General features: G+C 39.4%; 1 pseudogene; it reads left to right on the forward strand.

Annotated features, from left to right (window-relative positions):
* Positions 1–369: 369 nt before the first annotated feature.
* Positions 370–19,527, forward strand: part of LOC112446801 (NADH dehydrogenase [ubiquinone] 1 alpha subcomplex subunit 12-like) — a 119,281-nt pseudogene continuing 100,123 nt past the window's right edge.

Here is a 19,527-nt window from a genome sequence, read left to right on the forward strand (position 1 = left end):
GGCAGAAAGTAGTAAAGTTAAAAGTAGATTTGGCCTGTATCAGCTAGTTCACAAGATCACAAACTTTGCCACCAGTAAGAGCTTACTAGAAACATAAAATCCCAGGTCCTATTCTAGACTTACTTCTTAAGTATATTAAAGCTTGAGAAGTGCTGTACTAAAGAACATTAGGACATAGGAAGTTTATAGGAGCCTCTGAGAGGCCTAGAAAATCATCTTGGAGACTCTGCATGCAAAAATTATCTAAGTATCAGGATGCTCGTGGGTGTGAGATATTGTGGGGACAGGCAGCACACCTCTCAGAACAGAACACACCCACAGAAAGTTCTGCTATCGCTGCATCCAGAAAGTTAATACCAATCTGAGGCCATGAAGGTGAGCTTGATTTGCAGAACTTGGATCACTGGAGGCAGGAAAATGAGATGCAGCTTATGTTTTTTGATGGAAGAACTCATAACGTTCAAGAGATGCTGGTGGCCACAAATATAATAAATGTTCTAAAGACTGCTGGGAAAATGTAGATAAAATAAGAAAGCCAAGTATCCTAGAGACTGAAGTTAGATACTCAGAAAATATGCATTAAAATAAGAAAGCCCAATATTTTTGGTGAAATCAAAGATAAGGACATACCAAATTCAGATACTTGGTATGGACAAAGAGTAGATCTAATACTCTTAGTAGCATAATAACAATAGTAGGGGGAAAAAAAGTAGTAGACAAGTCTGAGCAAGAATGAATGAGAAAATCTAAGTCTAAAGATAGATTCCAAGTCAGCAAATGGGGCCAAGAACAAGAAGGTGTGGTGGTTTTGTTTTGCATCAGCTTGGCAAAGCTAGAACTTTGTTTCCCAGAACCTTCTTTCCTATGGGGTTCTAGGTGGGAACTGGCCAAAAGAGAAACTGGCAAGATACAAGGGTCAGAAATGACGCAGGGGTGATTACTCTCTGAGAGTCGGTGGTTGGATGCAGTAAGAGACAATGCACAGGTGCTGTGGGGTCCAGCTTCTGGTCCCTTTCTCCCACTCCAGATCCAGCTCTTCCTGCTGAGAGCTGGTCTGATGATGCTGGAGACTGCAGGTCCATCCCCATATTCTTCCCACCAGCTCTCCTGTGTGTTCACTCCTATCAGTGAATGAACCTGGCTTTAGGAGAGCTGCTTAACAAAAATACTCTCTGATCTTCCAACTCCCCTTTCCAGACTCTATGTCTCCAGCTTCTCCTACAAAACATAGACTAAATTTTAGTCCCTGTTTCATAATACTTATATTGCTTCTGCTTCCCCAGTTGAATCCCAACCAACAGTTACTGCCACCAGAATTAGCTCCAGAGAACAGACATTCACATAACAGTGGGAATCTCAGGAACTACTGCTCTGATAAAGCTGGACTTAAAGGCATCAGTGACCCTGTGCTCGTTAGTCAAGAGGACATTGGTTGGCCTTGGCATGCTACTGCAAGACAGTTATTTAAATATCATATATTATCACATAATCAGATAATTATAGTACATAAGGTTTCAAGTGAACAAGAAATTGCAACCAGATAATATTAGTATTTTAGTGAAAATTAAAAAATACACTGGTTGGTTTGCCACTCAGTGCACTGCAGAGCATGGACAAAGAAAATCATGAACACAAGCCTATTAACTCCCAACTCCAGGTCTGGGGAAGGGACTATATAACTCTTGGATTTATGTCTTCTTGGCTAAGTAATAATTATGTTTCTCAGCAGGGGGGAGTTGATGCATCAGAGGAAACCCACTCATTAGCTCTCCTGAAGCAAGGTGCAGGTGGCCAAGGGAGTCTGCAGGTAAATCTGGGGCTCTAGGCTGCCCAGCTACCAGAGTGGACCCGTAAAGGGCGAAGCTGGTGGAGAAACCCAAGGAAAACTGTTGCCTCGGCACTGCCACTGTTTCTGAAGCCTCAGAACCAAAACTCAAACTCAAAGTTTAATCCCCCAGGTGGCTGAATTACAGTGCAAATTGAAATTCACAGTCTCACAGGGTCTGTCTTATAAGTATATATCAATAGAAAGATGGATGGGAAGAAATCAAGTCATATCCTTAGGAATAGGAATCTTTTTTTTTTTTTTTTTCATTTTTAAAACTTCCAAGGGTAATTGTAATAATAGAGTAATAATAATATACTCAATCAAATAAAACTGCAATGAATAAATGCAATTTACTTAAAGGAATGGCAAGCTTGGATTGGATTTCAAACTTGTCATTTGCTTTTGTGTTAACAAATTGGCTGATTCACTGTGTTTCCCACATTTTATAGAATCATGAAATTTTAAAGTGGAGAGACTGTAAAGTTCTCTATTTTTTAGCCATATACATAGTTTCCATGTATTTTTATTCTACTCTTCCATGTGCGTTGACTTAGGTTGCTAAATTTGTTCTGAAGGTTTAGCATGCTAAAATATAAAGTCACAGTAGAAACGATCAGCATTGAGTTTTGGACAATCATTATCTGTGGGTTAGGTGTAAAAGTGGAGAAGGCACAGAGGATGTTTCCACTCCTTTTATAATGTTTCGTTTCTTAACTAAGTGCTAGAAACAGTTATTTGTTCTCTTACTTTATACCATAATTTTGTATGACTGAAACCTTTTGCCAAAATAAGATGGTAAAAATAGATTTTGTTTGGGCCTCATAAATAGATTTTTCTTTATTTTATCTTTGGTACAAAGATTTTAATGAAAGCCATTTTATGTTGGATGAAAGGCTTCTTCACAGCCAGCCAATGAATTATAGAAAGCAACTGTCAGGAAATCTGGTTTCTGCTGAAATGCCTTTTCAAAATTTGCATTAAGTTTTATAGATAGAAAATGTTGAAAAAGATATTATTTGAACAGATTCAAAATAAAGACTTCTTCTGGATGCAAGCAATGCATGAAATTGTCTGCCTTTTCCTACCCACTCCAGAGAAGAAACAACAGTGAGTTTGAGTGATAAGAACTGGATTCTTGCCAGAACTCTGGCCTCTGCAAACTGGAAGGCCCCAGCTCAGGGAGGGCTCTGAAAGGCTTCTGCTGACTCTAGAAGTGCCAAAGGGGAGGGGAGGAGCCTGGCACTAACACAAAAGAAAAAAAAATCAAAGTCACCATTGTTCCCTCTTATCTTGAAGTATCCTTAAGGAAGAAAGAATAAGAGAGGAAAATGGTTCTCAGGAATAGTGAGAGCATCTTTATATATATATTTATTTATATATATATATATATATATAGTTCTAGTTTTCAGAAATGATGATATTTGGGTCACTTTTTAGCTCTGCCTTTAGAAACTTCCAAAGACAGCATCTCCTAAGCATGTCTCAAATAGCTTGCTCGATACACATGGCTTTTGTTTATTCTTATTCACCTTGGTTTTCACATTTTTCTACATGGCCTCCAGGAATGACTTTGATGCTGAATTTTTCTGGGAAAAAAATAAATAAGTAAATACAGAAGTCATATACACACGAAATGCAAAAATAGAAATCAATGGGATCAAGTGTTTTTTCAGAAACCTATGTTTCCCTGATAATTTTTCAAGCAAGATTCTATTTCTATAGCAGTTTCATGTCTCTTGACTACTGATGTATGCTAATTTCTGGACTCATGAATTAGTCAGGTGTTGGTTACATTGTGAAATGCTATAACTATAGAGACAAAATGACTAAGAGTTGCAAAACCATTTTAATAGCATTCTATCTTTTCCTAGGAGAATATGACAGAGTCTTTATCAATTCTATGGCACATCTTTCTCAAGATGGCTAATTCATTACCTTTTACTCTGGAAAATTCACTTGTCCAAAAGACCTTTGCTCTGTTTTACTCTTGACTAGGCAGCTTTCTTTTTTTTTTTTTTTTTACTTTCCAAATTTTTCTAGTTCTTCAAGGAATTGTTTTATAGATCGAATAAATTCATTAAATGGGGGAACTGAAAATGTCAGAATGCAGACAAAGGGCAATGATATATTACTTTTAGGTGAATAAATTCAGTTCACATCAGAACCTTTTGAGCCACCATTATTTCTACATTTTGCAGATGAAGAAACTGAGGCTCCAATGTGCAAGGTCACACAGCTAGTATGTGAAACAAGAATTCAACCCAGTCTGGGGTCTTCAATGCCATACTCCAGAGTGTGTTCATGGAACTCTTACTTATAAGAAAAATAGATCAGAAATAGTAGCAAAATAGTTACATGGTCTGCTGCTGCTGCTGCTAAGTCACTTCAGTCATGTCCGACTCTGTGCAATCCCATAGACGGCAGCCCAAGAGGCTCCCCCTTCCCTGGGATTCTCCAGGTAAGAACACTGGAGTGGGTTGCCACTCCAATGCAGGAAAGTCAAAAGTGAGAGTGAAGTCATTCAGTTGTGTCCGACTCTTAGCGACCCCATGGACTGCAGCCCACCAGGCTCCTCCATCCATGGGATTTTCTAGGCAAGAGTACTGGAGTGGGGTGCCATTGCCGTCTCCAGTTACATGGTCTACTGTTCATCTGCTCAATGTATGTGGTAATTGAAATGGACAGACAACATTTTATCTTACAGATGGGAAAATAAATAGATACAACCATTCCTGAAAGCTATTTCACAATATGAATAAAGTGTCTTTTCAAAGTTCATACTCTTGGGCCCATACTCCCGGGCCCATTGACTAGGACCTTATCTTAAGGTAATAAGTAAAACTTCTGAAAAATGCTATTTGAAAAAGAACTTATTGAAATAGTACTTAATTTTTTTTAAACTGAAAGACATTTTTCTCTGACTTTTTTCTTCTGCTTGGACCACTTGTACACCATGGTGGGTGGGCACTGGGTTTCAAAATATTCTTTTCAAGAAATACACACACACACACACACACACACACACACACATGTATACATGGTTTAAAGCAGGATTTCACTTAGCTGCCAAGCTTAAAGAAAGTTGTAAGCAATGACTGAATAAATACTCTTCATATAATTTATGGTCATCAGGTGTTACTCTAATGAATATATCATGTATTCTAAACATTTAGAAAATTTTCTAACAGAAAGGACTATAATAAATGCAGGATGAATTCTGTCCTGACACTTCTTCCCTCCTTTCCCTTATGCTTAGCAACTTTTCCCTTAAACTCCCAGTAAGAGTTTCACCAAACAAAATGCTGATTCAGATTTACCAAAATTTACAGTGTTTGTGGGTAAAATATATGTCTCATAAAATAGTGCTGACAAAATAAAAACAATTTTAGGTTTCAAACTCTTTTTAAGCTAGATCTTCATATTAATAAGAATCATTAAGAATACTAAAGATTTCGATGTACAAAGAGAGAAGTGTGAGGGCAGAAATTGTTACCAAGTCAAACAGGTTTAGTCTGAGAAACATCTGCTTCTCCTCCTGCCTTTTCCCCAGAACCCAGTGCACTTTTCTGATATACAGTTTGGCTGTAATTCCTTAGCCACTAACACATATTCAGCAAGAAATCTAGTAAACTTTCTTTTAATCTCTTTGAAGAAAATTTTTCAGCTGAGAAATGAGAAATGGAGCAGTGTATGGAAAGGAAAGTAGTTTAAGTGTTTTGTTCTGTTTTAGCTGACAGACATTACAGCATGTTTGTATCTTTATGAAATTGTGTAACCATAGAAGGCAAAGTTTATAGATTCCAGGAAAGAGGGGGAATTGCTGCAGTGGAGTCCTTGGGAAAAGGGAAAGAGAAGGTATCTAGTGCACAGTCAGAAAAATTAGGCAAGAGGAGTGTGGATATTTCTTCCACAGTAATACGTAGACACAAAAGCTTATGGATACAGGTGCTAGTAGGTTGGTAGATATGGTGGTGAGAATATACAATACAATTTTAGGGATGCAGAAAGTAATCAATTGAGGGTAGGGATGTAGAAAGAGGTTTTAGAGACTTAGGGAGAAAAGGAATGAGATAACCATTTAGAAGAACCACGGAATCAGGGACAGGAGGTGGGATTGCCTGGCATCTCTGAGAACCCACCTTAGGGTGGCAGTCATGAATTGAAAAGGAGACTGGGTAGTATGGTAGGGTTTTTTCTCCAGCCACATTCAGCCATGTGGATGCAGGGTTGAATTTGTGCATGGTTAGGATTTTCCAGATAAGCAAGATGAAGGGAAAGTGGAGTAAGGTGACGGAGGTCGTGACTGTTAGGATAGTGATAACGGCGATGGTGAAGAAAGACTATGGAGTGGAAGTTGGGTAAAGAGCAAAATAAAGACCAGAGGGAATGGGAAACAATGAAACAGTAGGGAAATCAAATAGGGTTAGGGTTAGGATGCGGACTGTTCCTCCCAGTTGGTCCAGAGAACAGTTTGAGCCAAGTTCTAGAAGGATTAAGTTGGAAAGAAAGGAGGAAGGAGTCAGAAAGTGTGACACTTAAAATTACTAGGATAAAGGAGATGCCATTATTGATAAAGAGCCTGTGTATGGTATGCATGACAATAGAAATCAATAATGTAAGTGGGATGCAGGACAAGAAAATTAGAAGAGAGAAAATTTGAGGACAGGTTATTATTAATAGAAGGATTATCTATGTGAAAAGTGAAATACCCATGAGTTGTGAATGGAGAGCCACTAAACAAGAGTCATAAGTCATGAGGGAGCATGGCCAGAGTTCTCAGGCTGACTTCTACAAGAAGAACATGTAAGTGGTAGTACAGGGCTACAAGCCAAAAATGTGAAGGAGTAGGGAATGGAGAAACAGAGACAGTGAGAACACGGACTTCAGCCCCAACCCCCTGGCATAATGGGTTTAGAGAGGGAGAAAAAGAGAAAAAATTGAGAATCTTCCTTGAATTTCTAGAATTTTTACATTCACGTTGCTAATATGGCCTGATATGTGAATTTTTATCATTGTTTTCTTTTTCCAGGTTTAATATTTTCTTCCTTTTTCCTTAATTGTGTATTGTTTACAATTGCATCATCTCCCAATACTCATTAGATTATGAGAGCTGGGGTTGGGGAATCCAAGACCTGAATCAACCAACAAATTCACATGATCAAAATTGAGATTTTTGTGTTTGGTTCTTTTTTTTTTTTTTTTTAATTGCTTTAACTTTCAGTATTCTTGGCACCAAGGGGTGGCTTGGATATGGGGAGGAGGCTTGAGTCCCACACACAAAGGCAATCTATCAATTGCCTTAAGAAAAATGAAATAATATTTTCCAAAATAGTCACTTGACATGTCTCACTGTTAATAAGGTGTGAACAAAGGCGTCTGGAAGTAGAAGGCTGCTATTTTGATTGATTTGTAACATAAAAATCATTTTAGAAACAAAGCAAATTTATTTAGAAAAATGTGCTTGCCATGCAAATGCAGCTCCCCACCACAAGCTCCAGCTTTCCAGCCCAAATCCGCTATACAAAACTCTGTAGTCACTATTCACTGTTACATGCTTTCACTAGTAGGTGGCATGGGTGTAGACACAGCTCACATTTGGGGTATAACAATTCAATTTGTGACTATAAACTTGATCTATCTTGAAATTCATCCAAGTAAATTTAGTTACAAAAAGTACTGAAAGATTTTGTGTTTGCATTTGTGTGAATTGAACCCTAAAATGATGTTATAATGAGATTTCAGAACACTGTGTGTTTTAATAAATATTGCAAAGTGAGTCCTTTTGAAACATTTTTTCTTCACTAAAGCCTTGTGTAATAAGCTTAGATCAAATGCAACATAAATCCTATTCTCAGAATCCAGGGGGTCGACAGGATCAGCAAAGTCTCTCTAAAACTGAAATTCCTGATACTCCTTATAAGACCCAGGATAGTCCAAAGCAAGCGAAAATGCACTGTCCTAAAATGTATTTGACTTGGCTTTGGAAACAGGAATTTAGAAAAACTCTTGGCCATCCTACTCCTAGCTGCTTAATAGGAGGAGGGGGTGATGGCAGGCGTGGGAGAAATGTGGTAGAGGGGATTGAGATAGAAACAAACAGGGGGATAAAGGTGGGAGGGAAAACTAACTCCACGGGACACTCACCCATGGTGCACAGCAATGTCAACCTCCCCAAGCCCCAGGTCTGGGATTCGTTCAAGCGTGTGTTTGGAAAATGGCAGCTCAAAACAACACGTAGACTTCCCTGGTGAGTGAATATGATAGACTGCCCTGGGAGTTTCATTTAGGAATTTAGAGAAGGAAGTCATTTGATTTCTTTGTAGATCATTAGGTGGGTCATTAAGTCATTTATGGCTCAATTTCCATGTCAGACCCTCAATTTTACTCACACACACACACACAAACGCGCGCGCGTGCACGCACAAAGATTACAGAACAGATTTAATTTCTCACAGGTGTTTTGGCCAAAAACCTCCTAAGTGGTTAAAACATCGAGAACATATGTAAACTCTGCTTTAGAATATATTGTGAGGGTAAAGAATTGATTTTTAATTCATTTTGTGGGTCTCAGAAGTCGAGTATGTAACACAAAGGGAATATAAATAACATACCATAACATACCACCAACAAGGTAATGACTAAATGCTGAACTAATTTAACAAAATCTAATATTGAAATATATATATTGCATGTAAATTCCATATTTATGATCACAATAAATTTATAATAAAATCCCAGGGCATGCCTCAAGTCTTATTATTATTTCATTTCCATCTCCAACTGCCTACTTTTAGAAATATGTAATATTACCTTGAGCCATTCGGTTTTTATGTGGCAACTGCATTTACCTTAACTCTTCCCTGGAGAAAGATTCAAGTATTTATTTCACTCTGAAGGAAATGGATTTTTGCATCAGAATGAAATAAAAATGATTAAATGTGAATTGAATCACTTAATCCTTTTTCTTGGGTCAAAGGGCATAATTATCAACCCTACTAAGTGCTTTATGTGCAATCATGCACCAGAACTTAAACTTATAAAGGGCTATAAAGTGATGCATTGTGAGAAAAGAGTGGCAAGACCCCAAATCTATAACCAGAGCAAGGACTTCAGGTGCTAAGTTAGAGGTAACATCACCAAACCTGTGTTGGTTAACAACACATTTGAGGGTGGGCTCAAATCCAACATGATGAGTCTTCATAAAAATGAGACATTTGAACACAAACAGGCAGAGAATGGACCATGGATGTGCAGACCCAAGGAGAAGGCAGCCACCCACAAGCCCAGGAGAGAGGCCTGGGGCAACTCCTTCCTGCCCAGCCTGCAGAAACCCAACCCTGCCAACACCTTGATTGTAGATCTTGAGTCTCCACAACTGTGGGAAAATTAATGTTCCGCTTTTTGAGCTCCCTGGCGCATGGTACCTACCCTGAGACACTAGCCCTGGCAAACGAACTCAGGATCCAAGGCAGGGGAACGTAGCTCACACCCTCTTTTGGTTCCTGAGCTTCCATTCCCAGAAAAATACCACTCCCTCCCAGACTCTGAAACCATGATGCTTTCTACTGACAATCCTCTAGGCCAGTTGCCTGTAGCCACGTCTCATAGGAACTCTGGAGAGGGAACTTTAAAACTCGCACTATGAATAATGACACAAATGCTCAATTAGCAATGACGACAAATATCAGAGTTGAGGTTCCAGTCCCTGAAAACACCTCAGGCTCACCCCTCAAACTGCCTGGGAGTTATAAATTATTAACACATTTATCTAGAAAGCATAACAACTCGCTATTATAAGGAAACTGTGTCCATGGAATTTATCGGTCATTTGGAGGCCTGATAATTTACTCTTTGTTCTCTAAAGTAAATATATGCAAGTTACATAAATCAAACCCAGTTTGAGAGCAATATTTTTCCTCAAAGAAAAAGCAGCACGTTTCTCCCAGCACCCCACTCTGTCTCCCACATATATATCCACACAGACAGAAAGACGCTAGAGCCAACAATTTAGTTTTTGTATACATTTTGTAAAATTTTATCTTCTACGTTTTGGTTAAATTCTAGGTCATGGCAGTGTACATCTATGTACAGAAACAAACAGAGCATTTGTCATTTACACTTTTCCCTTGGAAATAAAATATCTTAATATTGTATTTAATATATCACAAATGCTTCAGCAAGTTGGTTTTAATTTATGTCAGAGAGTCTGTAGACAGATACATTGGAAAGTTTTGAAACAAAGAATGTAGTTGAAAACAAGCTTGATTTTTCCATCTCACAATTTATCTGCCACATATTGTTAACACTTTCAGATAATCTACCGGTAGGTGGCTGTAAAATTGGGAAGTTTGGTTCCTTTCTTCCCAAAGCATTTAACTACGCCATTATTGCCTAAACAGTACATTACCTAAATTTAGAAAGTCTAAATTCATGTTTACATCATATTTTCAACTCGATCCAATGTAGACCAAAAAAAAAAAAATCACTAAGAAGGGAAAAATGACTTCTATTGTGTGGGAGTGGGACTTTCTCATTTCTCAACTGTGAACATATATTTATTCCAGTTAAAATAATCCCTTATAATTTGCTAATTACCATAGCATGTTAAACCTAGTTCTATTAAACACAATTTTCCCCTTTTCCCATATAATCTAATATAAAAATGTCATATAATGGAAGGAGTGTGGGCTTTGGAGTAACACAGAACTGGGTACAATCCTGGCTTTATCACTGTGTGGCCTGAGGCGAGTCTCCAAGCTTCCTTGGGCCTCAGTTTCTTTAGCTCAGAAATTAGGGTAATGTTTACCTTGCAGGGTGGCTGAGACCGCTGGAGACCATGTGTGGAGACAGAACGTGGGCTGAACTAATAAGGAGCAACATTGTAAAGTGCTGTCTGTGGCTGGCGGTGCTTTCCCAGCAGGACACACGGTTAACCCCTTCCTACAGTGTGACCAGGAAGCTCCTCCATCAAGAGTGGGATTCCTTCCTCTCTTGAATTCGCCTGGCCTCGTGGCTCCCTTGTAACACACAGGGTGCAGCAACAGTGAGGCTGCCTGCCCTTCCAGACCAAAGTCCCGCAGTCCCTCTGGTTCTTGTGAAACACTCCCTCCCCTGACCCTTTTGGACACCTCCTCTCTGACCCCAGCTATTGTGTTATGAGGAAGCCCAAGACCCCTGGAGAGGTGACAGGTAGGTATTCAGGTGAACAATCTCAACTGAGCCTGCTCTGAGTAATTCTAGTCCAGGTGCCAGGTATGTGACTGAAGACATATCCAGGAGATTCTAGTCCCAGTCCTGTGGGTCACCCTCAATCACTGGTGTCTTCCCAGCTGAAGCCCCACATGTCATGGAGCTGTGCCCTTTGTGACTCTCACCAATAGAATCATGAGTACACCAAATCCCCTATACACTGCTGCTGCTGCTGCTAAGTCACTTCAGTCATGTCCAACTCTGTGTGACCCCATAGACGGCAGCCCATCAGGCTCCCTCATCCCTGGGATTCTCCAGGCAAGACACTGGAGTGGGTTGCCATTTCCTTCTCCAATGCATGAAAGTGAAAAGTGAAAGTGAAGATGCTCAGTCGTGTCCGACTCTTCGCGACCCCACGGACTGCAGCCTACCAGGCTCCTCCGTCCATGGGATTTTCCAGGCAAGAGTACTGGAGTGGGGTGCCATTGCCTTCTCCCCTGCTATATACAGATGAGTTCCATTCTGAGAGGGTGTTTGCGAGTCCAATTTGGTCATACATCCAACAAAGTTAGCCTGGGTACCCGACTAACACAATTGGCTGTATAGTACTTTATTGTAATAGATCATAATACTTTTCACACAAATGATACATAAAAAAAACACACAAAAACTAAGTAAAAACTTTTTAATCTCCCAGTACAGTACCTTGAAAAGTACAGTAATAAGTACAACAGCTGGTATACAGAAACTGGTATCAAGTGAACAGGCAAGAAGAGTTACTGACTGGAGGAGGGAGAGGAGGTGGTAGATGGTAGAGTTGAAGGATCCTCCACAACAGGAGACAGAGGGCAAGTTGCAATTTCACTTATGCCTGACACTGACCTGAGGGAATGCACATTTGCAACTTAAAGGTTTATTTGTAGGGAACTTACTGTATTGTAAAATGGTTGCTGTTTTACACCTCCTAGTTTGCAGCATTTTATGTAGTAATAGGTGGCTGGAACAGAGCTGGTAATGTTCTTAGAACTGTGCTGCAAGAGAATTCAAAGAGGACCCCACTTGGTGGGAACCTAAATTTCTAATGTTTGTGATACACTGGCAACAGATACTCTCTCACTGAACAGCAGCTCTTTCTTCTGAGCTCCTGGACAAGTTTGGACAAGTGAAAGAAAGTGGCAGCTAAAACACCCATTTCTCCAAAGCTGACTCCACACGTGGTAGTCCTTGGAAAGAAGAGCAGGCAAGCAGCTCCCAACCCAGAACTACGTTCCCTGTGCTGTCACCCAGCACCACACCAGTTTCATGGTCACCAGATCACTGTGTGTTTGTCTTTAAAATGCAATACCTTTCAGAGGTGCCCTGAGACTCATTCACTCCTGGGCAGGAATGGTCAAGATCATTTCCTTAGAGAAAGGTAGTTTTGATTTGTAGTACAAGGGAAGGCATTCTGGAGACCCCTGGTAGCATGATAATAGGGGTTATACCAAAGTAAGAAGTGGGGGAGGAGGCTTCAGGAAAGTAGCTGGGAGAGGAACCCTGAAATTTTCCTGCCTACACATTGCTTAAATCAGGAGAGATGGATGTCTTCCACACACTGGAATTTCACCCATTTCCTGGCCTGCAAAAAAATGTTGCAGGTTTCCCTATGTCCAGATCACCTCTAAGCCACTGAAGCTTCCATCAGAATTTGAACTGTTCCCAAACCACATGACCTGCCTCCTGAGAAATTTGTATGCAGGTCAAGAAGCAACAGTTAGAACTGGACATGAAACAACAGACTGGTTCCAAATTGGGAAAGGAGTACGTCAAACCTGTATATTGTCACCCTGCTTTTTTAACTTATATTTCTCTTATCGTGAGAAATGGGGGACTGGATAAAGCACAAGCTGGAATGAAGTTTGCCGGAGAAATATCAATAACCTCAGATATGCAGATAACACCACCCTTATGGCAGAAAGTGAAGAGGAACTAAGGAGCCTCTTGATGAAAGTGAAAGATGAGAGTGAAAAATTTGGCTTAAAACTCAACATTCAGAAAACGAAGATCACGGTATCTAGTCCCATCTCTTCTTTCCCTCAAATAGATGGGGAAACAATGGAAACAGTGACAGACATTTTTTTTTTTTTTTTTTTTTGCTCCAAAATCACTGCAGATGGTGACTGTAGCTGTGAAATTAAAAGATGCTTGTTCCTTGGAAGAAAAGTTATGACCAACCTAGACAGCATATTAAAAAGCAGAGACATTACTTTGCCAAGAAAGGTCCATCTAATCAAAGCTATGGTTTTTCCAGTAGTCATGTATGGATGTGAGAGCTGGACTATGAAGAAAGCTGAGCACCGAAGAATTGATGCTTTTGAACTGTGATGTTGGAGGAGACTCTTGAGAGTTCCTTGGACTGCAAGGAGATCCAACCAGTCCATCCTAAAGGAAATCGGTCCTGAATATTCATTGGAAGGACTGAGGCTGAAGCTGAAACTCCAATACTTTGGCCACCTGATGCGAAGAACTGACTCATTTGAAAAGACCCTGATGCTGGGAGGGATTGGGGGCAGGAGGAAAAGGGGACAACAGAGGATGAGATGTTTGGATGGCATCACTGACTCAGTGGAGATGAGTTTGAGTAAGCTCCAGAAGTTGATGATGGACAGGGAAGCCTGGCATGCTACAGTCCATGGGGTTGCAAAGAGTCAGACATGACTGAGCAACTGAACTTAACTGAACTAAAACTACCCGTGACTCTTGAGTTTGAATTTCCTTATTCAGTTTGTCAGTGGGAAAAAGGAGGAAAAGAAATATGAGGAAGAGAATAGAAGAGAAGTGAAAATACCTAAGTCTTCTACCTGCTTTCTATCCCTCAGAATGAAAACCTCTTAATTATAGGGCTGGGTCTTAGACCAGCATAATTAATACACATAAATGATGGCTAATAAATTGTTGATTAAGTGGGATTGGACAAAATCAGTGCAATATTTTGCAGAATCTCATATCCACAAGAATTTTTAGAATATTGCACAAGAATGCCAAGGGTGGGATAAGGAAGACTCACTTTCAACCCACGTAAGTTTGCACTACTAACGTACCTTTTAAATGTTCATTTAGAAATATTCATATATGATGTACAAGTAAAATCCTTCAAAAAGAGACAGAAAATCCCTAATGTTGGAGTAAAAATAAAATAAAGCAAAATTCTAACTGGTCACCAATGTCACTTTCAAGGCCATATGAAGCTATTTCCCCTTCCTCAAATCTACCCACCCACCATGTGGCCCCCAGGATTCAAAATCTACATTATTTCAATTGGATCCCATTGTGGAATAATTCTCAAGATGGCAATTATCATAGACTGGTAGATTCTTAGCATTGCACATAACAAGTCCCACAAAGCATGGGCAATGGCCAGTTTCTCATCTAAGAGGGACGCCTCCTCCCCAGGGGAGCTTCAACCCACTTTGGGGGCCTCTTCCACTTTTCAAGGCTACTGCTCCCACCTTTGAAGAGCTCTCTATTTTTAAACATTCTTTGAGCTGAAATCTCTCTTCCTTCTGTCTTGAATACTTTATGAAACTATTATTAATGGAATCATTGAACATTTGATTTATTTCAACAGAAATTTATTGCAGAAGTAGAGATATTGAGTAAAAATCAATCTTGATTTATATTGTTTATGTAAGTTCTATAGGTGCTAGACACTATGACTTTTTAAAGAAAGAGGAAGAGTGTAGGGAGGATTTAACCATTAGTGAATGGTCTTATTAAATTGGCAGTTATAAGCTATGTAAGTTACAGTAATGAAATAGAATAACTATAAAGAAAAGTCCCCAAAAGGTACAATAACATTGATACAATGAAACATGAAACATATCTAATAAATGCAAACATTAATATAAATTTTTTATAAAAACATAATTCTAAGCACAAAACTTTGATATACATACAAGTACAAAACTAAAAATCTTCCAAACAAGTCTATGTAAACTTTTACAATGCAAGTTTTTATAAAAATAAACTTGTAAATAAAAATCTCAGAACAAAGAAATATTGTTTGCATTCTGTTAGTAATACTGAATAAAGAGGCCATTTTTATACTCTGAGCATGTTTAGAGGTTAAGTTTAATTTATAAATAATTTTGAAAGATTAAAAGGGACGTGGGGGGAATTTGTTCTGTAAGTTAAACAGCAATTTGATCTCAACATCATTAAAAATAAACTTTCACCTGTTACTAATTTTCTTCTTAGTTACAAAGCCATTGTTTGTTTGAATGAAAGGCAAAAAGCATCTTGATGCTGTTTATACAGTCCAAATAAGAGAACAAATTGCAAAGGCCCATGAATGCTAAAAAGCAAATAAAGGAACTTTTCCAAGAATATGTTGAAAACACAGCCAGGGCTACAGACAATTGTAAGTACTGCATGGTGAACCTCTAACAGCACCCCAGATACTGCATATTTGAGTTGCAAACAGTACTGCAATCCTACATCTGAGAATACTTCTTTTGTGTGTACTATCTTTAATTGTCGACTTGTAATAAACTCTGAAAATTGAGCCCAGTATCACAAAAAGCCTTCCACAACCTCTGCCAGCAAAGCAAAAGAGTATTTTGTGTGATGTCTTTGGTTTCAGTTTTATTATTATAGGGGGTGTGTCGGTTTGTGTATCTATAACTGTGTGTTTGTTTATAGTTTATGAATATGCATGTAATTTTGGCATTGGCTTCCATTTTCAAAAGCAGCTCAAGTCCATGCCAAGAGACAAGCAGAAATAACCCTTAAAAAGGACAAAATAACTTGATGGGTCCATTCTAATCTGAGCCATTCACATGAATAAATGAATAAGTTATAGCAATACTTCAACAGTAAGTTTTTATACTTTGGAACCAAAAGTCTGTTTCCAAACTGGCAGACCAGGTACAGTCCAGGGACACTCCAAACAATAAATGATAAGAAATCATAGGAAAAATATCTGCAAAAACACAACTGGGGCCTTGGCAAAAGCAGAGTTCAGGTAAACACTCCATAGTCAATAGCTAATCTGACATCTCCTATTTACTAAGCCCTGTTTTCCAAGCTCTATTGGAAAGAATCAGAAAAACTATCCAATGATTCCATAATATTTCCAAATGCTCCATCAATTTTCTCTCTGTTCCTGCCTCCCTCCCTCCCCCTCATCTCCTTCCATTTCCCCCCTCTTTCTCTTTCTCCTCCTCCTTCCATCCTTCCATTCATAACAGGAAACACAAGCCAGTCCCACCCATAAGATTGTTCCCAATTCCTTTAGCTCTCAGACAAGGCACTATACATCTCTTTGCACTTAACCTCCAAAGTTCCAGAATTAGTGAATTGTAGCACTGCTTCACTTTTAACACTGTGCACTCCCTCCAGTGTCTCTCATGAACTTTTCATCAACAGAGTATTATCTCATCTTGTATCCTCACCTTCCTACCTCATTACAGGCTGTGAACACTCACTTCTTGAAATCCTCTCCCATGGTTTCCATAATACATGCTCCTCACCCTCTATGTCTCTGATCATATTTCCTCCACATTTTCTCCACTTAATTATCTTCATAAATTTAGGTGCTCCTAAATTCCCTGTTCATTTGACTCTGACTCACTGGGTACCTGGCTCAATTTTACAGTCTCAACCAACAGCTCTATAAAAATGGCTTCCAAGTGTTTTCCTTATCCTCTTTCTCTCCCAAGTTGTGCTCTCACAACTCCAACTCTACACCAGTTAGACCTGGCTACTCCTTCAGCACCTAAAACCCTCCTTCTGTGATGCCTCCCATGGCACCTGCTTGTTTCACCCTCATTATCACACCTCGGTTCAAATGCTCATGGCTTTTTGCCTGGGCCCTGAGAAGGGCTCCCTAGCTGCCTCTAGCCTCAGTTTCCTGGAATTTATCTCCTCTCCTGCTGCCTACGGCATTTTTTCAGTTCAACCCTAGCCACATCTCTCCTTTTCAAAAACTCGGTGTCTCTTCATCCTGCAGAATAAAGCCCAAATTCATTTCTATGGTATTTACACTCCTTTCTGGGATCAATCCAACCAATTTATCCTGACTCACATTCCCCACCTTACCTCCCATGATCCTCCACCTTATAGCTTTCACTTTAGCTAAAATTAACTACTCAAGTTCCCTACACTTTCTCAAATATCCTCATTCGTGCATTTTTGGGGGCCTGGAATACTTTTTTCTCTATCCCTGCCATTCCCAAACCCCACCCCATCCTACAGAGCCTAAATAGACTAAAACTGATCTTATGGACTCTTCCTTTATCAGCCCCACTTCCCAACCACAAGGAAGGCTCCATCCACCCTGTAAACTCATTGAGTATGATCTCCTCTGATGCCATTTTCTCCCTTGTGTTTGGTTATTTATGAATATGTCCTAAATCTTGCAATAAACCTCTTGAAAGTTGGAGCTTTCATGTCCAGCATAGTGCCTGGTACATAAGAGTTTCCTTTCTATTTCTTTCACTTAATAAATATTTATGAGGTACTATCCTGCCCTGTGCATTAGGAATTCAATGGTGAATGAAACCCAGTCCTTGCCTTTATGGGATTTATATTTTAGATTCAAAAGAAATGTTTATTGCAAAAAAACTCTTACGAAAAATATTTTAAGTAAACATTTAGTTCTCTAAATGTCAATATTTCATAGAAGCAAAGTTCTTATGTATAAAAGTTCTATGCACATCCAAAGCATTATTATTCTGTCACAGAAGGCAAGTTGACTTCTCCTCAAGAAGGAGAGAAGAAAGGCATCAATGTGGCTTCCCTGGCATCCTGCCCTGTGATCCTCTCTGTGACCTTTCTTCGCTTCCAACTTTGACCTTGATATTTCCCATTTTTGACCTTATTCCCATTCTGTCTAGCATGTAACCTAGCATTCTAAGACCTGACCTTGTCCTCCTAGCCCTGACGCTAATTCCCTTATAACTAGGCTGTTCGTCTGGACTAGATGTAAGTCCTAACCATTTTATGAGCTTAATTATGCTTTGTTTCTAAACAATAGATAAATGGATGACCCTGGTGAACCGAATGACACAGAGGACAACTCTGTGAGCACCTGGTCAGGGACCTTGGACTCCCATATCGGCCTAATCAACAATGTCAAAAAATAAATAGATAAGCAAACTCCAGCACTGAGTGCAACATAATGACAGTCTCTGCAATACTGTGCTGAACACTGCCCTGTGCTGGGGTCTGGCTGCTGCCTTAAGAGCCAAGGAAATCATGCCTCCAGTTTAAGGCTCCTTCTTTTTGCTTCTTTCCTCTGAATAAATGTCACTTCCCTGGAAACAAGAACTTTATTCATCAACTGAGAATTGTGGTCATTCCTCAGTCTAACAGAGTCTCTTTTTCTCTGGTTCTCCATTCCTCCTTTCTCAAAATACTTCTTTGCTTCTCAAGTTCATTTAGGGACTACCAAATGGCTAGGCTTATAGGCTATCAGCAATATTCCTAGGTGCTAATTAAGAACATCTGCCTTTTGCCATGAATTTTTACATCACGTCTCAATAAAGAAAAGCAGAAGCATCTTCTAGGAATTCTGAAATGCAGAAGATGGATGGTGTGTCTTGATTTCATTTGTTCTCTAAGATCAACAGAAAGCTCTTATACCTATTTTGAGTAAACTGTCTTTGGAGCTTCAGATATAATTTAGTCAATGATGCTGCAGACAGCAAGAATCTGCTTTGAATAACTAACCCTGTTACCTGTTGTTTCCTGTGCAGATTCCTCCATGAAGGACAAAAGCAGGGCTTCTTGTTCCTTTTAAGGAAATGGAGTTTTTAAAAAGCTTACAAGCTCGAGATGGAATTCAAAGTCAGCTGTCTTAGAAGTATTATATCAGACTATAGATGGTAAGCTAAATGGGTGCTAAATTCAGGGCCTAATTAAATAACTTTATAATGTCTTCAAATCTTTTACCACAGAGATGGTTTTATTGTGTTTGTAAACTAAATTTGGAGATAACTTCTCTTGAGACTATGTCATTTCCTAGGACTATATCAAGAATCTGGGGAAGTTATCTTAACTCTTTCTGACTATATTGGGGCCCCTTTGCATGCATGAGTGCTCAGCCATTCAGTCACGTTTGACTCTTTGCAACCCTACAGACTGAGCCCACCAGGTTTCTCTGTCCATGGAATTCTCCAGGCAAGAATACTGGAGTGGGCTGCTATGCCCTCCTCCAGGGGCGGGGCCCCTTTAAGATTTGGAAAGACTTTTTTACTTAACTATCCTTGAAAAAGACAAAAATAGTTTCCAAGACCACTCATCTTATTATCCTAGGAACCATCTCCCATGATAGAAATCTCAGCAAATATATAAGCGGGTTCTTTTCATTTTCTTGATCCATCCTACCCAGGGTAGATATGAGATGAGAAAGAAACACTGAGGGCCAGGTTAGCGTCTACCTTGAAAATTGCTGTCCCTCAACTCACTTCCCTCCTACCTAACTCAGAATAATCTTGAAAAAGTCTCACAAGCATTCACGAATAATGGGT

Source organism: Bos taurus, chromosome 5 (assembly GCF_002263795.3).
Source record: "Bos taurus isolate L1 Dominette 01449 registration number 42190680 breed Hereford chromosome 5, ARS-UCD2.0, whole genome shotgun sequence".
NCBI classification, from domain to species: Eukaryota; Metazoa; Chordata; class Mammalia; order Artiodactyla; family Bovidae; genus Bos; species Bos taurus.